We start from the raw sequence: 14,382 nt of genomic DNA, 5'->3' as shown, positions 1-14,382 counted from the left end.
AAGGAAACAGCCCAGCCAACATCTTGACTTTTACCTGATAAAATGGATTTGAGACTTCTGACTTCCAGAAGTATAAGACAAAAAATCTGTGTTGTTTTGAGCCATGACGTTTGTGTTCTGCTGTTACAGCAAGAACGGAAAACCAACACATGATCCTGAAAAATGCAGTAACTATGTCTGAGATTTACAGGAAGTCTTTAGAAGGCTCTGTTAACTATAGCTTAGTAGAAACACACATCCTTTCTCTTCCTTGCAATTATGCACTGTGCTGTGGAAGAAAAGATATATTTGGAAGAGGATAGTTAGTCCAGTATTTTGAAAACCAATTAAAATAATTTAGACTCAATATAGTAGGTTATTTACTCACTAATAAATCAATGTGTCCATTCAAAAAAACAAGAAAAGAAAAGAACAGAAAAATACAATGTGATAAACTCTACTTAAATCGGGGATCTATCTCTGCCTCAAATGCTGGGAGATTTTACCTCTCTAGCAGAGTGGATAACGAGAAAAGTGTATCAGCCGATTGTCCAGATAGTGAAGCTTCCTTTTAAAGTGCCAAAAGTTCAACATCTTATCATTTGCCAGAAGTTTTTCTTGGAAAATCATATATTCCCAGTTTTCTTCAACAAAACACCCTGAACAGATTTAAGCCTTCTCCTTCTCCTTCTCCATCTACCTCTTCTTCTTCCTCCTCCTCCTTCCTCTTCCTCTTCTTCTTCTTCTTTTGGTATCTAAAGGTCATAAGTAACTATGTAAGGTAACATCCATGTATTTAAATGTGGTTAATGTACCGAGGTATAATATAGACTGTATCAATTTCTACCCCAACTCCCAGACATCTCTGGTGTCTGAACTCTTTGGCCGGATTACTATAACTGCTCTCTTTCCTTGCTCTCTAGATGACTAGGACACCTCTATTGCAGCTGCTTCTGTGTCTTCTTGAAGCAAGCTCTAGCCTTTCTTAATTGCAGCTTCTGATATACAATTAGGAAATCGGAAAACTAACTTGTAACAACAGTTTCTGAAATAAATAAGCTCAGCTTTCTAAGAGGCTTTCTAGGAGGTGAGTAAAGTGCATACACGCTTCTTTATGAGTTTGAGGCTTATATGAGTTAGGGACAGCCTATGCAAAGGCCCTGTGGCCTGATTTCCAATACCTGAAGCTATCTGTTTTTCTGTCAGGTTATGAGTTCTCTGATGCAAAAGCTATATCTTAACAATAAACCTTAAATAGTAATTATTTATTCTGCACCTTCAATTATGTATCTACCTATGTGCCAGGCACTGTATAAAATACTTTACAAATCTCATTTAATACACACACGACATAGTTACTCCAGTCCTCATTTGACAAAAATGGAAACTGAGATAAAAAAACGGGGTGACTTGTCCAGGACTGATAAATAAATGACCTGTTCTGGGAACTAGGCCACCCTGTAATGCCTGCCAATTATACAGCTGCCAGCACGTAGTACGTGCTCAGTAAACGGTGCTGAGGAATTGAACATGCTTCACCACACTGCCTTGCTCCAAAGAGCGCAAGGCCTGTAGAGCGCCTTCGCTAGAGCGCATGGCACATAACATCCGACTCCAGTGTTTGCGAAATGAAAAGCTTGAATTGCGCCTGTCACTGCGTGCATCGCCCTCAAACGGTGCAATAAAAGGGCAGCGCATTCACCACGAATTCCCAGGAACAGAAACCGCTAACAAATGTATCTTGTTAGTCTGCTGTCAGGAGCAAGATTTTTATCAGGAATGTTGTATTTCTGAAGACACCGGAATAATTTCCTCCTAATAAATTTCCATCTTATTCCGAGAAGCTGAGATTCTGCCAGGAGCTCAGAGCCTCCTGGGGGTAGGGCTCAGGCAGCTTTGTAGTGCTGGATTAGATGTGTGTGCACGTTTCCAAAAGGCAGGCATGAACCCAGCTCCTGGAAGCACACTGGGGCATTTAAAACAACAGCGCAGGCGCACACGGGGCGTGGGGCTGGGTTCCTAGCTCGGATTTGAAAGGACCTGAAATTTGGCCTTAATGGGAGGAAGTAGGTTTGTGTGTGCATTCATTCTTTCAGAGGGTAAAGGAGATATTTTCCTATATCCATTTCAGATTTGATTCACGGAAGTTTGAGACACTGTTAAGGTGCCTGGTCCGGGTTTTCCTATTTTCCATTTGGGGGTTTTTCTCATAAATTATCCATTTGCACCATCACCCACTCCAAATATATCAAGAAAACACCCTTAAGGAGGGAATTTCTGAAGGCCCTAGTGGATTAATTTCTGCAAAGGGGATAAAACAGGTTTGATTCTTTAAATGTGGATGGCGTTTATTCAAATAGGTAAATAAGTTCAGCCTCTCCCTTCTTTCCTCTGTTTCCAGCTCCTCCCCAATTCTTTAATAAACCAAAGTTGAGTCTTGGATTCCTTTTGCTCTTTTTACTGATGCCAAACTATATTTAAACCCCAAATTCTTTTCTCTCCTCCCCTGGGATCACCAAGCAAGCTCCTCTGAACAACGACGGCAATGAAGAGAAATGGTGTGGAATTTTTTTTTTCTTCTTTCAAAAATACCATTCCAGCTTGCAGGCTAATTCCATTTGTGATTTAGAGGGCATTGCACCTTCCCCCCAGAACTTCCCTGGGGAAAAGGATGAATGGCCATCCTAGTGTTGCATAAAAATTAGTATCAGGCCACAAATTATTGGACCCTATTAGGGTTTTCTTTTAAGTAAATTAAGGTTATATATCACAGTCTTCCAAGAGGCTTGGGTGCTTTGAATCCTCCCAGCTAAAAGAACATTTAAGATTTCCTGAAACCTAATCGTAAATATGATTAGAAGACAGGGCTGGTTGTTACAAACGTGGCTTCTCTTTTGTGACAACCTCATTTTAAAATAATAATAGATATAAGATGATGGATCTTACAGCAGAAGGATTTTCAGCAAAGAAAAGGGATTTCATATGATTAGCAAATCATATATCATGAGCTCACCATGAATTTGCTAATCCATCAGGTCACCAAGAAATTTTAAGAGAATATGTGTGAGTGTGTGTGTATGTGTGTGTACATGCAAGTGTGCGTGCATACGTATGGGTGTGTATATGTGTGCATGTGCACCGGTATGTGTGCATGGGTTTGTGTTGGGTGTGTATATGTGTGCATGTTCACGGGTATGTGTGCATGGGTTTGTGTTGGGTATGTATATGTGTGCATGTGCACGGGTATGTGTGCATGGGTTTGTGTGTACGTGCGTGGGTGTGTGCGCACATGCATAGCTGTGCAGTGTTTGTGTGTGCGTGTGCATGGGTGGGTGGGTGTGTGCACATGCACGGGTGTGTATGGATGTGTATATATGGGCACACACATAGGGGTGTGTGTGTGTGTGTGTGTGTGTGTGTTTATGTTTGCCTGGGTGTTTCAAGCCACACAAGGGCAGTTAATATTTCCTCCAGCCAGACATATCTGTGTTAATGTGCCATGTCTACTTCTTTAGTAATCAAGCTTAAGCCAAATTTTATTGTCTTTTTACATCTTTCAAGTAGCAAGTTGATATTAAACTTCAGTGTTCATGCACTAATGAGGAAATCTATATATTGCCTAGCATGTGACCATGCTTTTCAGATTTCATTTAATTTCATAAAAAGTCTCACCAAGGGCACCTGGGTGGCTCAGTCAGTTAAGCGTCTGCCTTGGGCTCAGGTCATGATTCCTGAAGCCCTGGGGTACAGCCCTGCATGGAGCTCCCTGCTCAGTGGGGAGCCTGCTTCTCCTTCTCCCTCTGCCTGCTGCTCCCTCTGCTTACGCTGTCTTACTCTGTGTGTGTCAAATAAATAAATAAAATCTTAAAAAAAAAAAAAGCCTACGCATATTTAGGCAGGAAGACTGTTTTCTCAGGGCAGGTTTCTGCCTTATGGATGTCCTCAGACCCTCCATAATGACTCCCTTCTAGAATCATAGTCCATATTCCCTTGCATCCCCAGCCATGCCCCTCTCTATTCTTCTGTTGAGACAGTCATGAGGTACATGACCTTCCGCTTACAGTTCAAGCTTCAGTTATAGAAGGAAGATTGTTCTCACAGCTTCTCGCCCCAGCAATGATTATTCTAAAAGAAGAGAGAGGGTGAGTATAACCAGCCTGCTCTCTCGTGGTCTTCACTCCTTCCTACCACCTCATGGTTCCAAAAGCTCATCCCTCACACGCTGCTCCCCAGGCTTCTAGGATGATGTCAGGGAAAGAGCCCAGGGCTGGGAGTAAAGAGGTCCGGATCCCCCTTCCAGTTCTGTCACCAGCAGGCAGAGCTAAACCCATTGCTCTATGCTTCACCCTCCAAGTGAGTCAGCTAACTTCATCCTTAGGTTGCCGTAGGAAGTAGGCACAAGTATGACCCCATTTCAGTTCATGAAGCTGAAGCTCAGAGCAGGAAAGTGATTTGTCCAGGGGAGTAGCTGGCATGGAACCCAGGCATCGGAACCCAACATTGCTGACAATGGGCTACGCACAGTCCCTGGGTTTTTGGTAAATGAGAGGGTTGCCCATTCAGCCTCACTTCTACATTTCCTTCCAGCTCTAACATGCCGCGATCTTCTCTGTGCCTCAGTCTGCATGTTGCATTATAAAGAAGACAAAGATCCGGTCACCGCAGCTCCAGGCTTAGGTTCTGAGTGGGGTTCTCAAGCACAAGAAGTTGACACAAAGCCTAAACAAAATGTAAGACTTTTTTTTTTTTTTAAACCCCATCCCAAAAGATTAGCAGTGGGATTACAGATGTTTCTGTTCTTCATTTCTGCCTGCTGAAAATAGATACCACATGTGTACAATGTTGCCTTCCCTAAGCATCCTCTGTTACAGAATTGTACATAGTATTTATTCATTTTGCTGAAAAAGACCATTAAACACTTAGAAAAATAAAAATTTGGAAAGATACATTGCAAGTTGTTGACAATATCTTTGGGTGGTCAGGAACTTAAAACCCTTTTTCTTGTTTTTGGATCTGATTTTTCCACGAATTTATATGGCTTCTGTAAAAGGAATAAAGAACAATAAGCCCAAAACAAAACAAAATAGAAAACCCACTCATTGGCCCCTCTCCTCCCTGCCCCCCACCACGGTACCCACACAGACTCTGAAATCACTATGATTCCAAACTAAGGAAGGAAACAGGGTGAGGCATGGTAGGGGGCAGGGGTGCAGAGGGGAGAGAGTTCTCTGACACGGAATCTAAATCGCACAGATTCCCATGTGCTTCATTGAGGCGCGTTATGGTGGGGAGAAGTCTCAGAAAGACTTTCCTCCAGATTTCTCCAGAGGATTTTCTTTTCCAAGACAGCCAATGGCTTGAAAATGAGATTACAAAAACTGTACCCTCTTTTAACTACACCTTATAGCTTCCCAATCCCTCCTTTGGAATTCTGAAATCCAAAATACCCCAAAATGGAAAGTTTTCTTCAAAATTAATTTATGCTACAAAACCTAACAGTTAATTGATGATCTTTATCTCATTTGTTGTGTTTACTGATATATTTTCCTGCAGGAATAATAAGGCTAGAATACCAAGGGCCTCCCATCGTTTCTCCTGGGAGGATCATGGAGCATATCCAATGTATACACACTGAGTTACCTTTCTAAAACTTCAATAATTCTGAATTCCAAAGCAAACAATTTGATCCTAGTATCTTGGCTGAGGGCTGAGCGACCAGTATCTAGCATTCAGTGCTATTTAAAACTTACAAGGGGCTGTAGCTCTACTGTGTGTGTACAGCTCCCTCTCACAATTTTCCTGCTAAGGTTACCCTTCATGACACACGCACATCATATAGGATTTGTCGAAGGAGCACAGGGTATGGTCTTGGGAGGATGAGACTAGGAAGAAAATGTCTGTGAACAAAGTAAAATGTTAAGACAAGTGAAAAATAATTACCAAAGGAATAAACCCCTTTTATCCATCTCTGCCCAGAAAATAGTCCTGTATTTCAAATTAGAACTGCCCTTGGCTTGTTCTTACTTTATTTTTTAAGGTTTTACTTATTTATTGAGGGGGGGAGGAGCATGCATGGGCGCGAGGTACGGGTGGAGAGGGAGAGAGAGAGAGAGAGAGAGAGAATCCTCAAGCAGACTCACTGCTCACCACAGAGTCTGACTTGGGGTGCCATCCCAGGACCCTGAAATCATGAGCTGAGTGGAAAACAAGAGTCTGATGTTTAACCAACTGAGCCACCTAGGCACCCCTACATGTCCTTATTTTAAATATGATATTCTCTTATTGGTAATATTGCACATAGTTAGCATACACATATAGAAGGACAGAGTTGGGCATATTTTTACAGATGGGCACTTCAACCTTCATAAACACTCCAAGTGATTACATTCACTAGGATGCCAAGCAGTGTATCAAGAAGAGAAATCACTTTAGGCATCCTAACTTGGGTAAATGAGTCTCTTCCATCAAATATTTATTTTTTCACCTCACAACACAAATAATGTGGAAGAAGAAAGATGCTCTGGAGGTGGTATCAGTACAGATCAGGCTGCTCAAGGAGAAGTAGGCATTCAGTATACAGTTGAAACCTTTCAGGAAACTGAGCTACAAAATTCATGGGTATTTCCTCCTATCAGATCACAAACCCATCAAAATCTTTTTTAGCCTCAGGCACAGATCCAATCTCTTGTTCACCTTGATGAACTTTCTGTGGATCAAGACAGATTTTGTTTGTTTGTTTTTTGTTTTGTTTCAGTAAGCAAAGACCCAGATTAAGTTAACTAAAATGAGCTGAGGGAACTGTTGTGGACTGAATATTTGTGTCTCTCCAAGATTGGTCCTTTGAAGTCCTAATCTCCATTGTGATGCCATTTGGAGGCAGGTCCTCTGGGGGTAGATAGGTTGAGATGAGGTCATGTGAGTGGGGCTCCCATGATGCAATGAATGTCCTCATGAACAAGGAAGAGAGACCCCAAATCTCTTTCCATCCTGTGAGGATGATCAGTCTGCAAGAAAGCAGCCTTCTGGGGTGCCTGGGTGGCTCAGTTGTTAGGTGTCTGCCTTCAGTCGGGTCATGATCTCAGGGTACTTGGATCAAGCCCCGCATCTGGCTCCCTGCTCGGCGGGATGCCTGCTTCTGCCTCTCACATTCCCCCTTCTTGTGTTCCCTCTCTCACTGTGTGTCTCTCTACCAAATAATAAATAAAATCTTAAAAAAAAAAAAAAAAAAGGCAGCCTTCTGCAAGAAAGTTGTCACCAGGAACCAAATCATGCAGGACCTTGATCTTGGACTTTTCAGTCTTCAGAACTGTTAGAAAGAAATGTCTGTTGTCTGAGCCACCCAATCTGTGGCCTTTTGTTATAGCTGCCCAAACTGACAGAGAGGGGGACCATACCTTCCAAAAAGGATTCACACATTGACCTTTCACAGAGCAATATATGATGATATGGTTTCTTGAGAGTTAATTGTTTTGGTTTTTTCCTTCAATACTGAAAACCAAGTTCTGCAAAGATAAAAACTGGGAAAAAAAAAAAAAGAAAGCAAGGAAGGAAGGAAAAGAAAGAAAGAAAGAAAGAAAGAAGAAAGAAAGAAAGAAAGAAAGAAAGAAAGAAAGAAAGAAAGAAAGAAAGAAAGAAAGAAAATTACTTGTTAGCTCCACAGCTGAGCTTCAAGGTTTGTTGGTTTGACTCAGGATCCCTAAGCACCAGAGTTTGGCTGCAATGAAGAGTCTCGGTGCACAGCTCGGGTACAATAGTGCTGGAGCAGAATTTGGGGTAATCAAGGGCTGAGAGAAGGCAACTGAGATATCTTAGGAGAAAGATGATCTAAGCAGAGCGGTCTACAGCGGGGGCATGGAGGTCAGGAGGGCCCGGGATTCCTCCTGGCACTGAGACGGGAACGCTGTGGGTCCTGGAGTGGGTTTCTTCCACCCTCTGTGCAGTTTTCCCATATTTGAAACGAAAGCATTCAGACTTGCCTGTTGACATGAGGATGAAATAGGATCATGTACGTAACAAGTTGAGCAATGTGCGAGGCATGTGAGAACTCAGTACATTGTACTTTTTATGATCTCCCAATATACCATTCTTACCTCTCCCCAACCATGCACACCTCCTGCCTTGCACTTTTAAGATTAAAGAAATGACAAACCACAGTTTCAGACTTACATTTGTGGGTAAGCAGAGCTCTCCTTGCACAGTTCTCGCAGAAAGCCTCACAATTAAAAACTAAAATAAAACTTTCCCTCTTCAGATTTTTATTTTAACCAGCCCACAAAATTTTTTTATCCATCTTTGCCTTTCAGATCCCCTGCAGCTGATGGCAGGGAAGTCAGACAAGCAGCCTTTAGATGTCTCAGATTCTTGAATTTTCTGCTACTGATTAAAATTCTGTCTCACCCATAGCCTGATCCCACAGGCCCCTGACTGCAAAGACTGCAGAGCAGAGCCTGCTCCCATTTTATTCATTTATTCATCAAACATTTATTGAGCGTCTTCTATATGTCAGGCACTGTGCTAGGCTCTGGACCAGCTCCATGATCCGTGGCTAGGATAACATATCTATTCTCAGAGAGCTCACAGCCAGGAGGGGAGTCAGATATATATATATATACATACACACACACACACACACACACACACACACACAAGACATACAGAAACACACACACACATATACATACACACAAATATATACATACATACATATATACACACACATCATATATATTTAAATATATATATATTATATAATATATAATATATATAATATTTAAGAAGTTTTATCAGGAAGCAGAGACAAGGTCTTATAGTCCCTCCAGAGGGTGCAAGAGGGGCAGTAAGAAAGCAAGCCGCAGGAGGTGCCTGGGTGGCTCAGTGGGTTAAGCCTCTGCTTTCGGCTCAGGTCATGATCTCAGGGTCCTGGGATTGAGCCCCCGCATCGGGCTGTCTGCTTGGCAGGGAGCCCATTTCCCTCTCTCCCTCTCTGCCTGCCTCTCTGCCTACTTGGCTATCTGTCTGTCAAATAAATAAATAAAATCTTTAAAAAAAAAAAAAAAGAAAAGAAAAGAAAGCAAGCCACAGGACTGACCTTACTGATCACAGGGCTCAGAGGTATAAGACTTGTCTTGTCGAAGGCCTCTCCTCTCAGTCAAGGAGACTTCCAAGAAGGCAACCCTCCTTCTCTCTCCCTTATGATCATTCATTATTATTAGTAGTCACCTCTCCCCACTTTCGTCATTCACTGCCATGTCTCTAACACCTTGGGACAGTTGTCTGGTACATAGCAGATGCTTGTTATTGGTCTGAACAGCATCCCCTGAAAAATTGGTCTATTGAAATCCAAACCTCCAATATCTCAGAAGGTGACTCTGGAGATAATCTCTAAAGAGTTAATTAGGGAAAACTAAGCTCATTAGGCTCAGCCCTAAAATAATCTGACTGGTCCTTATAGGAAGAGGTTAGGACACAGACACGTGCCCACGGAAGGCCACGTGAAAACACAGGGGGTAGCCAGCTTCCTATGAACTATGGAGAGAGACCTCAGAAGGAAGCATGCCTGCTGACACCTTGATCTTAAACTTCTAGCCTCCGAAATAGTGAGAAAATACATGTCTCTTGATTCAACCAAGTAGTCTGGGGCATTTTTGTAATGGCAGCTCTAGCAAAGTAATACAACGCTCAAAATATATTTGCTGAATATATCAACGAAATATGTTTGCATTTTAACTAAGATATGTCTAGATAGATGATGGACGATAGGCGAGAGATACATCCATAGATACACAGATGCATAGGAAGACAGAGCGGAGTGGACGCACATGGATATGTACCCTCCCGCTGCCGTCCAACGGTGGAGTGCTGACAGGCTGCCATCTTCCTGAGTGACACAGGAAGGGCTCAACAAATCTGTAGGGTCAGACTGGAGGTTTTGCTTCTTTTTATTAATTTCTATTTTTATTTTACCTGAAGATTTTATTTATTTATTTATTTTAGAGAGAGAACGTGAGGAGGGGGTAGGGGCAAACGGAGAGGGAGAGAGAACATCTTCGGCAGGCTCCCTGCTGAGCGTGGACCCTTGCCCTCTCAGGCTCAGGACCCTTAAGATCATGACCCCAAACCGAAACCAAGAGTTCGATTCTCCACCCACTGAGCTGCCCAGGGATCCCTGTTTTGCTTCTTTTTTAAAAAAACCACATTGGGAAAGGTTTTGTTTCATTTTGACCTTGTGATGTAATTGCAGGTGACAAAAAAGGAGAGTAGGACAAGATGGATGCCAGCGGTCACTTGTCCCCTCTCCCGTGCCACCCATTGGTTTGGGAGCTTTCCCACAACCATGTGGTTTACTTCTCACCAGGATCTGGGAGGCAGGTATGAATATTCACATTTACAGATGGCAAAACTGTAGCTCAGAAAGTGCTCTGTTGGATGTCCTAGGTCGCGTCCACGGTTACGATGTCTAAAAACTGGTGTGTGTACAGCATTTTTCTCTCGCTGATGCTTTTATGTCTACCTCATTGGCTCTTCTCATCCATTCTGTGATTTGGAAAACCTAAGTGACTCATCCAGTGTAAAGTATGCTTGCTTAATTTATTAAAAAAAATTTTTTTGCGCTAAAAAATAGAAACCAAGTACGGAAGCATGCAGCTCATGAGGCATGTTGGTAAAGCGGCTAGAGTACGGGTATGTTAAATGTAAATGAAATGAATGGAACAAACGAGAGTGTTTCTGGATGGAAGAACCCAGTCATAAGGTGCGCTGTGCCAGCGGTATGCTGGTGATTCACGCCCCGTCTCCCCCCCCCCCCCCCCCGGCCACACCCCGGTGCGCACACACTTGTTCCAATTCCTAATATCCACTGTGGTTTCATTCTGGCTGTGGGTGTGCTCTGCCCAAGAAATATGGATAAAACCTGTAGGGCTCAACAGATGATAGGCCAGCCAGCCATGCTCGCTCCCTTCCCCGAGTCTCTCCAATAGAGCAAGGGACACCCCTCTGCCACGCCCCTCTCTCAACCCCAGTTCTAACCCTCCACATCGCACTAACAGTGGGGAAGACTTGTGAAGGGGCGGGGATGGGTGGGGAAAGAAATATATAGGAAAACGGGCTAACCCAGAATCTAGCCTACTTGCACCCTATCCTAAGCGTGCTAACCTGTACCTTCTATTTTCTATTGCATTTTGCACTTTCTAACATTGATCAAATAAATGGATTCAAGTATCTTACTTTGATCTATGAGCCTTCTTGTTTTGTGACAGGCGGGAAAGCCTACCTTGTGTTGTACTTGAGACCACCACAGTGATTTCCTACACAACACTTACGACGTGTCTATCTACCTCCAGATTCCTTTTCCTCACCACCCTAGGCTCTTTCCCTGTGAATGCCTACTAGAAAAGTCTATCTTCCTGAAAGTGGAGTATTCCTCCCACACCAAGAAAAAATAACATGGTGGAACTTTTGGTTCTATACAAAGTCTGATTTTGGATCTTCATTTACATCAAAGCTCTATAAACTTGAATCAGTATTTAAGTCACAAGTGTAGAGCAAACCTTTTGAAAGTGGTCAGCATGATGTGGGTCCTTGCTTCTTCCTTGCAGCTCCTGAGCTGTGCATTTCGATATGCCACCCCACCTGAAACCTGGAAATGTTTTTCTGAGCTCTGGCTTTCCTGCCCAGAGGTCGGAGGGGAGCAAATGGATACCCGCTAATTCCACTATTACACTGACCTTGTGTGTCGTGCTGCTGTAATTCTCCCAGTAGCCCAATGTGGTAGGCACTTGAACTACCTTCACTTTACAAAAAGGAGAACTGAGTGATGGGGAGGTTACATGGCTCGCCCAAGGTCACATGGCAGGATAAGGGTGGAACTGGGATTTGAACCCAGGCCCTTGGGCTCTTAAGCACAACATCAGTGTAGATCTGGTGGCACACTGCTCTCCCCAGCCCTCCCTGGGATCGCCTCTCCCTGCAAGGTGGATGAACAGGAGCCAGCTGAAAGGTGTGACAGAGGGCAGAAGTTTTTCCAAATGAGCAAACAAACAAATGGACGAGGGAGCAGCAGGCTGGGTATCACCAAATCCAGAGGAGAGTAGCTACTTTTGCTGGGGCGAGTGTGAGACCTCCACAGAGAGGTGACAACAGGGTATGGTCTCCCAGTAAAGCCAGGGGAAGGAAGAAGGAATTCTGCCCCCACAGGACAGTAGATTCTGCTGCTACCAAGCACCCCGGAAAATGTTAGCTGTGGCCATCACTACTCTTAGTTGTTAAAAACGTCCTCAAGTACCTCAAGTTGGCCCTGCACTCCCCCTACATTAATTTTCCATCTATCTACCACTTCCCAAGTTCTCCCTCCATTTGCGAATGCAAAGGCATTTTTTCCTTTGTTTTCTTCTGCTCATCCACGCCCCCAGGGTTTCTTCCCCAAGAGGTTAATCAAAGGATTTTCCTCAATGTATCAAGTCTCCCCTAAAACAAATGCTAATGCCAGCTACTAATAATGCTTTGTCCACCCTGCTCCATAAATTCTCGCAACTGCTATTGTTGGTGAGGTTTTTTTTTTTTTTTTAATACTGCTATTGTTTTTGTAGGAACATATCTGCTTTGTTACATAACGTTTGGCTTCAGCTTTAACTCTCAGAAGAAAGATAAAACCTCTTAATCTTGAGGCTCTGATTTGAATCACTCCCTCCTTTTCTGGAAATGCAGAGAGAAGCCAGAGCTCTTGCCGAATCTGGAAGCCCAGCCAGCACTTCCGGGAGAAGCCAAATTACAGCCTGCCACGCGTGGTGTCCTGGGAAAGAAGAAGTGGGGAGAGGCGGCCTCGCCAAAGGTCAGAATATAAGAATAAGAGCTGCTGTCAGGGAAAATTTCAGCTAAATGTTTGCATTTTAAAAGAGGCTTTCAAGAGAACATTTCCTCCCACAAAACACAGGACCACGGTTGTGGTATCTTCAGGGGAGGTCTTTACTAGAAAGGGTTAGCTGAGAGTCCAAAGAACACCACCAAGCCCCTTAGACTCAGTCCCATTCCTTACAATGGAGCACTATCCAGATTTGAGAAGACAAGGGGACTATCTATGGCAGACAAGGAAATGTCCATTTGTACCACACGACGTGAAAATTTCAGACAAGGAAGGTTTTGTGTTTTTTTTTCCTTAATTTTTTAGTATTTTAGTCTAATTTTTCTTCTATGTTTATGGAATCATAGACACACTTTTTTTTTTTTTTTTTTTTTTTTTTTTAAGAGTCAGAAAGAACCTTTCAAATGTAAACGAATCCTTGTATTTTGGAAAAGGAGATCAGTCCAGAGAGGTAAAATGACTTATCCGGGGCCACACAGCCAGGAAGGGTCAGGGCCAGGATCATGGTGCACCCTGACTTGGTAGAAGTTTCTCAGGGACTGGAAATCACCAGACCCAGATTTCTAGGAGTACCTCCCTCTCCTAGTGGGATCCTTATAAATGTTCCTTCCCTCCAGATTATAAGATTCTCTTTCCTTTGATACCCACACCAACTTGAGAGCAAATTCTCATCTTTGGTTACAGGAGAGATTGAGGCTCAAAGAGTTCAGGAGAGCCTTACCAGATCTCAGGGAGGGTGAGTGAAGATTCCAGATGTCAAATGTAGAAAAACTCATCCCAAACCCCAGGCCACCACATTATGTGATCTGAGCCCAGGAATACCTCTATTTCTGCATTATCCCCCATCCAGTCATGCCCTGAGATCTGATAGTCCTGCTATCCCCTTTTGGATGCTTTCTTCTAGCTGGTTCAGGTCTTTGTCTACTGGAAGTTGCAGGGCCCTGAGAGCGAGCACCCCTTATACCTCAGGCTCTGGGTGCAGCCCTCTCCACGCCCCAGCCCTGCCTTGTTGACACAGCTTGTTGCCTTTAAACCCATTCTCTAGTCTATGGAGAAGGTGTTTTTCAGCCCACAGTACCCTAATAATTTTAATATTTCCATTTAAAGGTGAATGTTTCTAGCTTATCTTGAGAAGGCTCTTCATGCCTCAGTCTTTTTTTCTCAGTAAAATTTGTTTTCTCAGTAATAACACAGAATAAAGGAAACTGTGCTTGACCAGTGCATGTCATTGTCAGTAGAATGACAACAGATGCTGGTGTGGCCTTCAGCTGGAGCGAAGATGTGCCTGGAAGGAGCAGGAGTGCTCCACAGTCCTCACCCCTCCCTTCTGCATCCCTCCTTGGAGCCCTGTCCCACCTTCAGGATGTCTGAGTTTGTGCCTCCAGATAGAGTCCCCAACTATCCCCACCCTCTATTCTCCCCACTTCCTGTCTCCGATTTTTAGGCAACACTGAACAGCTTGCATTTCCTCCATATGATTTCTCAGCCTGAATCTGAGTTTTGTTTATTCATAACGCATGGCATCTGTACTTTGCCTGCTGACCCCA

At 43.4% G+C, this 14,382-nt stretch overlaps 1 long non-coding RNA gene across 1 annotated transcript in view; it reads left to right on the top strand.

Moving 5' to 3' along the window:
* The window catches only part of LOC131825607 (uncharacterized), a 126,753-nt gene that overhangs the window by 56,006 nt on the left and 56,365 nt on the right, over positions 1-14,382 (top strand). The window contains exons 2-3 of the long non-coding RNA XR_009351287.1: positions 10,220-10,347; positions 12,684-12,805. This is a non-coding gene — a long non-coding RNA (uncharacterized LOC131825607). The remainder of the gene's footprint in view (positions 1-10,219; positions 10,348-12,683; positions 12,806-14,382) is intronic.

This window comes from Mustela lutreola, chromosome 1 (genome assembly GCF_030435805.1).
Source record: "Mustela lutreola isolate mMusLut2 chromosome 1, mMusLut2.pri, whole genome shotgun sequence".
Classification (NCBI taxonomy): domain Eukaryota; kingdom Metazoa; phylum Chordata; class Mammalia; order Carnivora; family Mustelidae; genus Mustela; species Mustela lutreola.
This window is presented reverse-complemented; position numbering and strand designations above follow the sequence as displayed.